Source organism: Gekko japonicus, unplaced genomic scaffold (genome assembly GCF_001447785.1).
Source record: "Gekko japonicus isolate JY-2015 unplaced genomic scaffold, Gekko_japonicus_V1.1 scaffold1671, whole genome shotgun sequence".
Lineage (NCBI taxonomy): Eukaryota > Metazoa > Chordata > Lepidosauria > Squamata > Gekkonidae > Gekko > Gekko japonicus.
In genome coordinates this window covers 101,620-113,632 of record NW_015174890.1, presented here as the reverse complement: position 1 = coordinate 113,632, position 12,013 = coordinate 101,620, and the positions used below count along the sequence as shown (strand labels likewise).

Genomic DNA, 12,013 nt, shown 5'->3' with positions numbered 1-12,013 from the left:
ACCACCAGATACTTTGATTCTGAATCATCATCATCATCATCATCATAATTTAAATCATCATCTCTATATATATTTAAATAAGAGAAACCATGTTGGATCAAGCCAATGGCCCATCCAATCCAACACTTTGTGTCACATGGTGGCCAAAACCCAGGGGCCATCAGGAGGTCCACCATTGGGATCAGAACTCCAGAAGCCCTCCCACTGTGGCCCCCCAAGCACCAAGAATACAGACCATCACTGCCCCAGACATAACGTAAGAGAAGGCATGTTGGATAAGGCCAATGGCCCACCCAGTCCGGCATTCTGTGTCACACAGTGGCCAAAACCCAGGTGCCAGCAGGTGGTCCACCAGCTGGGCCAGAACTCCAGAAGCCCTCCCACTGTGGCCCCCCAAGCACCAAGCATGTGCCCTCACCTGGATAGCCCAGGCTATCCCTCATTCTGTGTCACACAGTGGCCAAAACCCAGGTGCCAGCAGGTGGTCCACCAGCTGGGCCAGAACTCCAGAAGCCCTCCCACTGTGGCCCCCCAAGCACCAAGCATGTGCCCTCACCTGGATAGCCCAGGCTATCCCAATCTCATCAGATCTCGGAAGCTAAGCAGGGTCAGCCTTTGTTAGTATTTGGATGGGAGACCACCAAGGAAGTCCAGGGTTGCTGTGCAGAGGCAACGTCTCTTGCCTTGAAAACACTACAGGGCGGCCATATGTGGGCTGTGCTTTGACAGACCTTTCCACCACTACCACCAGATACTTTGATTCTGAATTATCATCATCACCAGGCATTGTGTGTAGAATGGCCAGGAGATCCTAAGATTGTCTTGCAGCCAGAAGTTCTAACTCTTTCAACGTTATACACCACACGGAGGCGAGCTAGACTTGGTTTTAAGGCAACAGACGTTTCAGAGGTGGTTTGCCATTGTCTGCCTCTGCGCAACACCCCTGGTATTCCCTGAAGTTCACCCATCCTGCTTAGATAGGGATTGAGCTCGGAGACTTTGAAGGACTAATTAGATCTGACTGTGAAAAGACAGATTTGGAAGATCCCATTGGCAGGGAGTGTCAAGGGATCAGACAACCAAAAGGTTTCGGGAAGAGCAGCTGGAACTGAGAGAGACTGCTGCGGGAATGCAGCAGGAAGGGAGAGAAAGCTGATGAGCATCCAATTCAGAAAGCTGTTCCATTTGTGGCCAAGAATGTTCTAGATTTTGGGTATAACCGCCTCCGTTTTGCTTTGGCTTCTGCACTTTGCTTAAAGGTCCTAGCCCTGGGGATGGGAACAGTCTATTCTGAATATAGACAAGACTTCAGGAACACAACGGCAACGGTGTCTACCGGGTCACCACCAGTGGAGATTACGTTTATCCCTTTAGCAGGTCTGCAACTAGAATGAAAGGAGCTACTCTCTTCCTGCTAGGGTTGCCATCTTCCAGGTGGGACCTGGAATTACAAATGAGCTCCAGACCACTGAGATCAGTCGCCCTAGAGAAAATGGCGGTTTGAGAGAGCGGAATCACATCTCTCCTGGCTCCGGAGGCCCGGTTTGGTGTAGTGGTTAGGAGTGTGGACTCTAATCTGGGAGAACTGGGTTTGAGTCCCCACTCCTCCACATGTAGCTGCTGGTGTGACCTTGGGTCAGTCACAGTTCTGTCAGAGCTGTTCTCTCCAGGGCAGTCCTCGAAAGAGCTCTCTCAGCCCCACCTACCTCACAGGGTGTCTGTTGTGGGGAGGGGAAGGGAAAGGAGGCTGTAAACTGCTCTGAGACTACTTTGGGTAGTGAAGGGTGGAGTATCAATCCAATCTCCTCCTCCTCCTCCTTCTCTTCTTCTTCTTCTTCCTCCGCCGCCTCCTTTTACAGTTCTGCAGGGCTTGTAAGACGGAGCTCTTCCACCAGGCCTTCAATGAAGGAGCCACCACCATTATCAACCACAACTGAAATGGATAGAGCCCTGGCCCTCTGTTTGCTACCGACAGCCTGTGCCTGCCGGTTATATCTGGGAAAGATCAGTGAGCTGAACATCTAGATAATCTATCAAACGCACTCATACGGTGCTGCCATCGCCATGAAATTAAACCAACATTGCTAGCCCTTTATGATACTGTATTGTTTGATAACGCACTGTCTTTAGTTGTTTTTATGGTAATTTAATTGTTATTTATGTATTTACTTTCAGGTTAGCTGACCTGAGCCTGCCTTGGTGGGGAGAGCGGGGCATAAATTGGATAAATAGATAAATAATTCTTCCTCCTCCATTCTCTCAACTCCATCCTCCTCAGGCTCCACCCCCAAATCTCCAGGAATTTCCCAAGGCAGAATTGGTAACTCTGCCTCCCCCCAGCTTCACGAGAATATGCCTCGTATGGACTGTTAAGAAGAATAAGAAAGGTCCATTTTATTTACTTCATTTCGACCCCGCCTTCCTCCCTGATGTGGACCCAACATATCGGCCGCTGCGGCGGGACTGGCGCGACCCGCGCCGACCCCTGGGACCTCTCAGAGCAGTGGGAACAGGCTGGGAGGCGAAGATGTTCCTATGACAGAGCCGCGGGAAAAGAAGGGACATGCCAGGGGCAAGAATCGAGGAGCGTTACCTTGGAGCTGCGGGGATATCGGGGGTGTTATCGGGGAGCCGGGCGAGGCAGACTCTTCCGAAGTATGCCATGCATCTCAACGAGTTAAGCACCACCGAATTAATCAAGTGAAAACAAGAGATTGGGAAAAGGGGAAAGAGGGGCACCTGTAACAAAGGAACTAATTGAGTGTGAACACAGGGTGTTTGAAATCACTGTGATAACCGTGTGTGAAGGGCAATAAAAAGAGGAAACGGAAAACACCAAGGGGGAGAGAGAGAGAGAGAATCACGAGGTGTTTGTTTCCCAATTTGAGTTGACTCCGGAGTCTGGCTTCTTATTCACGTGTCGAGGCATCACGAATCCCGACACATAGTTTTCACCATCCTCCTTCCTTCCTCTTTATCCTCACTGGCCCCACTGGTGGACCTCCTGATGGCACTGGTATTTCTGGCCACTGTGTGATACAGAGTGTTGGACTGGATGGGCCTTTGGTCTGATCCAACATTGGCATCTCTTATGTTCTTATGTTCCTATGTTATGTTCTCACAACAACCTTCTGAAGGGTTCTCAAGGCAAGAGACGTTCAGAGGTGGTTTGCTATTGCCTGCCTCTGTGTCGTGACCTTGGTATTCCTTGGAGGTCACCCATCCAAGTGCTAATCAGGGTTGTCTCTCCCAAGATCTGACGAGACTGGGCTAGCCTGGGCCATCCAGGTCGGGACAGACAAACAACAGTAGTTTGCTACGGCCTGCCTCTGCATAGTGCCCTTTGTGTTCTTTGGTGGTCTCCCATCTGGGCCACAAAAACGTCAAGCACAAAGACTGGATGGGGGATACGTTTCTGGGGAGTAGTGTGTGCGGACGAGATCTTGGGGGTAAGGGTGGACGGTAAACTGAATATGAGCAGTCAGTGTGATGCGCTGGCAAAAAAGGCAAATTCAGTCTTGGCCTGCATTAAAAGGGCCATAGCATCAAAATCGCAGGAGGTCCTAGCCCCTCTGTCTACTGCCTTGGTCAGGCCGCACCTGGAGTCCTGTGTGCGGTTCTGGAGGGCTCACTTCCAAAAGGATGTGGGCAAAATGGAGAGGGTGCAGAAGAGAACGACGAGGATGATCAGGGGTCTGGAGACTGAGCCCTACGAGGAAAGGCTGAGGGCCTTGGGGATGTTTAGTTTGGAGAAGAGGAGATTGAGGGGGGACATGATCGCTCTCTTTAAATATTTGAAAAGATGTCATGTGGAGGAGGGCAAGGAGCTGTTACAGTTGGCAGCAGAGGATAGGACCCAAAGCAACGGGTTTAAATTACATGCAGAAAGGTATCTGCTGGATATTAGGGAAAACTGTTTCACGGTCAGAGTGGCTCAAAGGTGGAATCAGCTGCCAAGGGAGGTGGAATTAGCTCCCCTTCACTGGCAGCTTTCAAGAAGAGGCTGGACGACTATTTGTCAGAGATGCTTTAGGCTGGTCCTGGATAGGGCAGAGGGTTGGACTAGATGGTCTGTATGGCCCCTTCCAACTCTATGGTTCTATGAATTTAGAAATCTAAAAAGCAGAAGAAATGAAAAAGTCTCTTGTTATATGTTATATGTTGTGGGGGTAGATGGGGGTTGTTTGTATGTATGTTTGTATGTCTGTAGTATATAACGGAAAAAATAATAAAAGTGTACCCTCGGGTACTTATTTAAAAAACCCGGTCTTTCAGGGAAGACAAAGGTCAAAAGGTCACCCCTTCCATGAAAGAAAAGGGAGTATCTTTTAAAGATAAATAAATCAGCGGAGAGGAACCATTATGTTATCTCCGGGGGTGGGGGGAGATAAGGCATTAAAATGCTTTATTAGTCTCGCTTGAAGGCTATACTTGTGGTATATATTTATTATAGATGGCGGGACTCCCGCTTTGAATTACTGGCAGCTACCATTTGTATAAATCATGTCTCCCCCACCCCACCCCGATTCCCCACCGTCTGTGACGGGCCCAGAAGAATTAGAAGAAAGTGTGAGCAATTGACGGCACGGTACCTGCACCAGTCACAAGAACAGTACAAGTCTCCATTATCTCTCCTTGCCAAAACCCGAACAAGTCGCTGGGAGAAACCTTAGCTGGAAACATTTAAATGAGATAGTGGCCCCTTCCACTGTTTTCTAAACTTGCAGTCATTGGGGCTTTTAAATATTTAATGGCAGCCTGAATTATCCGAGTGCCCAGCCAAGTCGAGACAAAATAAAGATGGCTGCCTTCTCTTGGCAGTTGTCTGCGTCTTTAATCTCTGTGTGATGCCTCAGGGCTTAGTTCTTGTGGCCCCTTCTTACACGCCCAGGGAAATGCTGATCGCCAATTTGGGGTCAGGAAGCAAATTTTCTACAAGACAGTTTAGCAGGGGATCCTGGAGTTTATGTCATCTTCTGGGTGTGGAACAGGGGTCACTGGGGTGTTTGTGTGTGTGTGGGGGAGGTATTTGTGAATTTCCTGCATTGTGCAAGGGGGTTGGAGAAGATGACCCTGGAGGTTCCTTCCAACTCTATGATTCGATGATTCTATGGCCGCGTTCAGACTGGCAGTTTGGCCCGGCAGCCAAACGTTTCAGGAGCGTTTCAGTAGCGGATTAAAGGGGTGGGTTCACACAGGCACATCTGTCAGGCGCCCCCCAGCCGTACTCAAGCCATCTTGTGCCTCTTCCCTCCCTACTTTAAGAAGTACCAGGTGAAAGTGGTAGCAAACCGTGTGTAGAGCGGGTTGATTCCGGTTCCCTGAGTGTGAACGCAAGCGCTGCTAAGGCGGGAACAACCCGCAGTCATTGACAAGAGGCGCTGGCTGTTTCCGTTGCAGGCGCCCATGTGCCCATGCGCATAGGCGCATGCAGCGGAGCGCAGAAACAGCCGCTAACAGCCCGCCAAGGGTGGGCCGACAGTGTGAACGCTCCCTTGCGCTTCCTCCACGGTATCCTCCCGCTTCATTCGCTGCAGTGTGAACAGGAATACCGCCACCAAGCCGTTCCCGGTCTGTTCCGGGTCTTCTTTGCCACGACTCCCTAGCGCTTCAAATTGCCAGTCTGAACTCGGCCGATGTGTCTAAAAACCCTTCCACCTTATTTATTTATTTCTTTGGGGGGCCCGATTGCAACAGAACCGACTAAAGCCCCTTCATGGTAGGACGGCATCGAAATTATGTACGCAAACATTTATGCGGAATACCCGCATCTGAGGGGTTTTTTTAATTCTTTTCTCTATGACCCAGAAGGTTGTTTTTCTAAAAAAATAAATATGGGAAATCTATAACGATTGTAGTTGAAAATGCATGGCATCGATCCCTGCTGGCACATCTATGATGCCAAAGTGGTTCATTAAAAAGACTTTTCAAAAAGACAGCCCAGAAGTGTTTATCTGACATCTGGCCTTTCAAGTTTGAGCTCGGGCTTTCCTAAGCTTAACAGAAAAATGCTGCTTTACCAAAAAAGAAAAAAGAAAGAAAGAAAAGAAAAGAAAATCCCCTTCGGGGATTTTTTTTAAAGCCAGTTTTGTTATCTTTTACGTTTTTTCTTGGATAGGTTCTTTCCTCCATCTGTTGGACAGTTTGTAACTGGAGATTTTGCATCTCTCTCTCTCTCCTTACAAAGAGACATTCTACTCATTGTGTTATGATTTGGTTTTAGCCATGAACATAAAAACATAAGAGAAGCCAATGTTGGATCAGGCCAATGGCCCATCCAGTCCAACACCCTGTTTCACACAGTGGCCAGAAATAGTAGGGGCCATCAGGAGGTCCACCAGCGGGGCCAGAATGCCAGAAGCCCTCCCAATTTTGCCCCCCAAACACCAAGAAGACAGACCATCACTGCCCCAGGCATAAGAACATAAGAGAAGCCATGTTGGATCAGACCAGTGGCTCATCCAGTCCAACACTCTGTGTCACAGTGGGCAAAACCCAGGGGCCATCAGGAGGTCCACCAGCGGGGCCAGAATGCCAGAAGCCCTCCCAATTTTGCCCCCCAAACACCAAGAAGACAGAACATCACTGCCCCAGGCATAAGAACATAAGAGAAGCCATGGTGGATCAGGCCAATGGCCCATCCAGTCCAACACTCTGTGTCACACAGAGGCCAAAACCCAAGTGCCATCAGGAGGTCCACCAAGGGGAGACAGAACTCCAGAAACCCTCCTACTGTTGCCCCCTAAACACCAAGAATACAGATAATCACTGCGCCAGACAGAACATTCCATGTATAACTTTTGGCTAATAGCCACTCATGGACCGGAAAAGATCGGAAAATGCATACGGTCGTTTGAGTGAAATTTTTAAAGTTGCGAAATTTGATTGCTTGATGTCATGTAAACCTTTGTGTATGCTGGCCATTGACTGTAAAATAAAATTGTTGTTAAAAATCCCTTTAAACGCTGCTGGGGAGAGGCGGGAGCCACGTGGCTGTACTCTGAGGCCCGAATTCGGCAGGCCCGAATTCGGCAGGCCTGCACAGCCCCCCCCCCTTCCCAGCCGCATTTAAAAAGACCTTTAAAACCTGCTGGGTAGAGGCGGGGGCCGCTGCTCCCCAGCATGATGATGTCACTTCTGTGTGATGTCATCTTTGGGGGGGGCCCCCCCCCCCCCCTCCGGGAACGGCCCCCAAAGCCCCCCCCCCCACTGGGTACTTTGAAGGACTTGGCCACCCTAGCTCCCGTTCATTTCTGATGCAATAAAATCACCAGAATGCAATTTTTAGCTGTCATTTTTTTGCACAGCCACGTGTCTTCGGAGATCATCCACACCTGTTCAGGTCTGAGACTAGAAATCAAACAACTGTAATTTGGGAAGGCATAAAACCTATCATGCCAACAAAAGTTTGTATGGTCAAAGCAAGGGTATTCCCAGTAGTCATGTATGGCTGCGAGAGCTGGAGCATAAGGAAGGCCGAGCGCCGAAGAATAGATTCTTTTGAACTGTGGTGCTGGAGAAGACTCTTGAGAGTCCCTTGGACTGCAAGGAGATCAAATCAGTCAATCCTCAAAGAAATCAACCCTGACTGTTCCCTGGAAGGCCAGATCCTGAAGCTGAAGCTCAAAGACTTTGGCCACCCAATGAGAAGGGAGCCTTCACTGGAGAAGACCCTGATGCTGGGAAAGATTGAAGGTCAAAGAAGACGGGGACGGCAAAGGATGAGATGGTTGGACAGTGTCACAGATGCAACGAACATGAAGTTGAGCCAACTTCAGAGGACGGCGGAAGACAGCAGGGCCTGGCGTGATATGGTCCCCGTGGTTGCGAAGAGTCAGGCTCGACTGTGGGACTGAACAGGAACAAAAACCCCATCATGCGGCTGGAGATATGGCAAAGAAATATGAGCCAATGTGGAAGAGGTGCATGCACGTCCCAACATTCAAAATGGAATGCCAAAAACCAATAAAATAAATAAATAAGGTCTCGGCCTGCATAGGCCGTGCATGTGGTCTTTTCAAAATGCAAAATGAATTTCATACTGGCCCAAAATGGAAACTGAGCCCGTTGGCTGCACATGTGACGATCCGTGGTAAAGCAAGCATAGAGGAGCCATTATCGAAGAAGGCAGGTAGATAAAGGCCAGCTTAAATCCCAAAGCATCAAGAAAAGTGCCGCTCCTATGAATACACAGCCAGATAATCGGAGCCAGTGGGATTCTATGGCGGAATGGCGATCGCTTTTCCGTGTACAGTGCATCTCCTCCAGACCATAACCGAAGGCAGGCATGGAGGGGATTTTGCTGTAACATAAATTCAACTCTTTACAAACAGCCACAATGCAGTCGACGGAGACCGAATGGCTCCATCGTGGGGGGGGAGGCGGAGGGCCCGGTGGCGCCGCTCCGCTGCCTCGAGTGATTGGGTCGCTCCCACCGCAGCTTCCAGGTATTAATAGAAGCTTTCAGAGCTGATAGAAAAGTTTTCACAAAAAGAGGGCTCTTGCGAACGGAATTAAATATGGGCCAGCAACAGAAGGGATTGGAAGTGCTGGTTGGGTGGGTCGGACAGGACAGTGTTTGTCACTTGAGGTCCATGAAGAACAGCTTTGGCTGCCAGCTAGATTCGAGTCCAGTAGAACCGTAGAGGCACACAAGACTTTGGGGCGATAAGCTTTGAAGAGTCAAATCAAGTCAAGTTTATTGGGGTTCAACAGCTCCTAGGCCATACTCTATAAAGCAAACTTTAAGAATTAAAAATCACAGGAAGAAGAAGAAGAGGAGGAGGAGGAGGAGGAGATTGGATTTATACCCTGCCCTTCACTCAGAGTCTCAGAGCAGCTTACAGTTTCCATTCCCTTCCTCTCCCAACAACAGACACCCTGTGAGCAATGTTCCCTCTAAGCTGTGGAGTCTTGTGAGCAAAAATTCTACTTTGTGAGCCACTGGCATTAAAGTTGTGAGCGAGCGATTTGGCTGCTGCATAAATTAGTTTGCTTGGAGCCATCCTTCCTGAGCGGAGACAAAAATGTGTGAGCCGGAGACTAAAGAACTGTGAGCTAGCTCACACTAACTCAGTTTAGAGGGAACAGTGCCTGTGAGGTAGGTGGGGCTGAGAGAGCTCTGACAGAAACTGCTCTCGAGAGAACAGCTCTGAGAGAACCGTGACAGACTCAAGGCCACCCAGCCCGCTGCTTGTGGAGGAGTGGGGAATCAAACCCGTTTCCCTCAGATTAGAGTCCGCCGCTCTTAACCACGGCACCAAAAATGTTTGCCACGTCCACAATAAAGCTTTTGCTGAGGTGACTTGGGCGTAATCTTAATCTCGAAGCGTCAGGGATGGGCAAGTACTTCAGTAGCCCTTTTCTAAGAAATCTCTTCCTGGCCGTTGCATACTTTGGACAGTGGAGAGAAGGTACGGGGCAATGAATCAACCACTGCCAAAGGGCGATCACAAAAGCGCCTGTCTGGAGGTGTCAAAGAGGACAACAAGATTTTGGGGGGTATCGGCTTAGAGACCAATGAGATTTGGTCTGGATTCGGATCTAGCTGTTCTACCGGAGACCAGCACGGCTGGCCTTTGAAACTCGGAGTTGACATTAGAAAGGCGTGGGCTTTGCAGCGACGTTCCCTTGAGCCGCTCCGTGCTTTCTGATGACAGCCCAATGGACACAAAAGCATACCAATAAGAAACGAGGGTGGCCAGCTCTTGGTTGGGAATTTTCTGGAGATCGCGGGGTGGGATCTGAGGAGGGCCCGCTTCGGGGAAGGGGAGGGGACCACCGCAGGGTACAATGCCACAGAGCCCACCCTCCAAAGCAGCCATTTTTCTCCACGGGAAACTCATCTCCGGTCTGGAGATCAGCGTTAATCCAAGGAGTTCTCCTCACCTGGAGATTGAAGCAACAGAACAAAAAAGCTGTAGAAAAGCGCTACTCATTCCGAGAGAAACAAGCAAATTATAATAGCATTCATATAATTACAAAAAAGTGCAAATGAAGTCCATAATAATGATGGTTGTTGACAGGGGTCGTTTCGTAGAAAAAGAGCTAGGGGAACTCATTAGCATAACTCATTTGCATATGCCACACCCCCTGCCATCACCGGACGTGTGTCATAAAGCCACACCCACCACTCAGTTAGTCTTAGTCTTAAAGGTTAGTCTTAAAGGTGCTATTTGTTAGTCTTAAAGGTGAACAGACTAACACAGCTACCTCGGGGAAGCTCCTGGATGGGGCTGGGAGTCCTTGCGGAGGCCACGTGGAGTGGCCTCGGCCAGGCAGAGGGGGAGGACGCCAACTTACCCTCCTGCTTCTTCCTCCTTATGCAACAGAATGAGGCTGGAAGCAGGGGGCGGCTGGAAGAAGGGGGTGGGGCTTCATCGTGTGCCCCGCCCCCTGCATCTCACCTGGGGGAACCGCGATCCCCCGCGATCCCCCCCGAATCGACCTCTGGTTGTTGACGAAGTTTTCCAGAGTAGTTATTCGTTCCGTGAAAAACTTCATCCGAAGTTATTTGTTTCGTGAATGACGTCTTCCGAACGAGGACCATGAATTTCAAAAGTGCGCCTTCTGTCTTTGATCCAGCGTCGAGTGCAGTTCTAAGAAATCACATTTTCGCCAGGAATGGTTCCACATCGTTCTAGAAGTGATAAGCTCCGACAGGCAAAGTAGACAATACTAAAGCCTACAATTATATTGTTTCTCTTGGAATGAGTAGCACTTCTCTGCAGCGTTTTGCTCTCTCACCTGGAGGTTGGCAACCCCGATTTTAATAAAGAAGAAACGAACGACCAAGGCTCAGAAGGAAAGGAAATAAAGCCATGATAAACCCATGCTAAACACTGGGTTCCATGGATGGGCAAACCCCGAGTCTAGTGATCAGCTCAGCTTTATTAGTGATTCAGCAGGTACAAGACTAAACCCCAGGGCCACAGCCCTGTTTAAGTAGCATGCAAAGACCACACCCAACCACACCCAACTCCCAACGATAGGCTATTTACATCACATCAAGTCCTCATTGGCTGCCTCCAGAGTCCTGGTGGGCTATTGTTCTAGAGCTCCAAGATCAGCCCGTCTCTGGTAAACAGTCCTGGGATGTTCCAGCCCCAATACATAACGACCCATTCCCAAACCCAGCAGGATTATGATTAGGAAGGGCCGTGGCTCAGTGGAAGAGCATCTGCTCAGCATGCGGAAGGTCCCCAGGTTCAATCCCCGACATCTCCAGTCCAAGGACCAGGTAGGAGGCAATGTGAAGGCTCTCAGCCTGAGACCCTGGAGAGCCGCCGCCGGTCTAAGTAGGCAATGCTGACTTTGATGGACCCAGGGTCTGACTCAGCACAATGCAGCTTAATGTAATCACGTGAACTTCCCGACAGAGCAGTTCCTCCGTGGAACAGGCTTCCTCAGGAGGTGGTGGGCTCTCCTTCTCTGGAAGTGCTTAAGCAGACACTAGGTGGCCATCTTCTTACAGTAACCCCTGTAAGAAGAGGTTTGCAAGCTCTTGGAGGATTGGCTACATTAGGGGGGGTGTTGCCTAATATACCAAGGAGTTCCTGTATCTATCTATCTATCTATCTATCTATCTATCTATCTATCTATCTATCTATCTATCTATCTATCTATCTATCTACCTATCCATCCATCCATCCATCCATCCATCCATCCATCCATCCCAGGGCTCTTTTTGTAGCAGGAACTCCTTTGCATATTAGGTGACACACCCCCTAATGTAGCCAATCCTCCAAGAGCTTACGGAGCTCTTCTTACAGGGGTTACTGTAAGCACTTGGAGGATTGGCTACATTAGGGGTGTGTTGCCTAATATGCAAAGGAGTCCCTGCTACAGAAAGAGCCTTGCACCCATGGTAATGCTGATTGCCAATTTGGGTCAGGAAGGAATTTTCCTCCAAGCTAGCTTGGTCCAGGGATTCTGGAGGCCTTTTCCCTTCTTCTGGGCATAGAGCGGGGGGGGGGGGGGCCGGGGGGGGGGGGGGGTGGGGGGTTTCCTGCTT

General features: G+C 49.6%; 1 protein-coding gene across 1 annotated transcript in view; it reads right to left on the bottom strand.

Moving 5' to 3' along the window:
• LOC107121919 (neuromodulin-like) overlaps positions 1-12,013 on the bottom strand; it is a 151,630-nt gene that overhangs the window by 59,962 nt on the left and 79,655 nt on the right. The gene's annotated exons all lie outside the window — the stretch shown is intronic.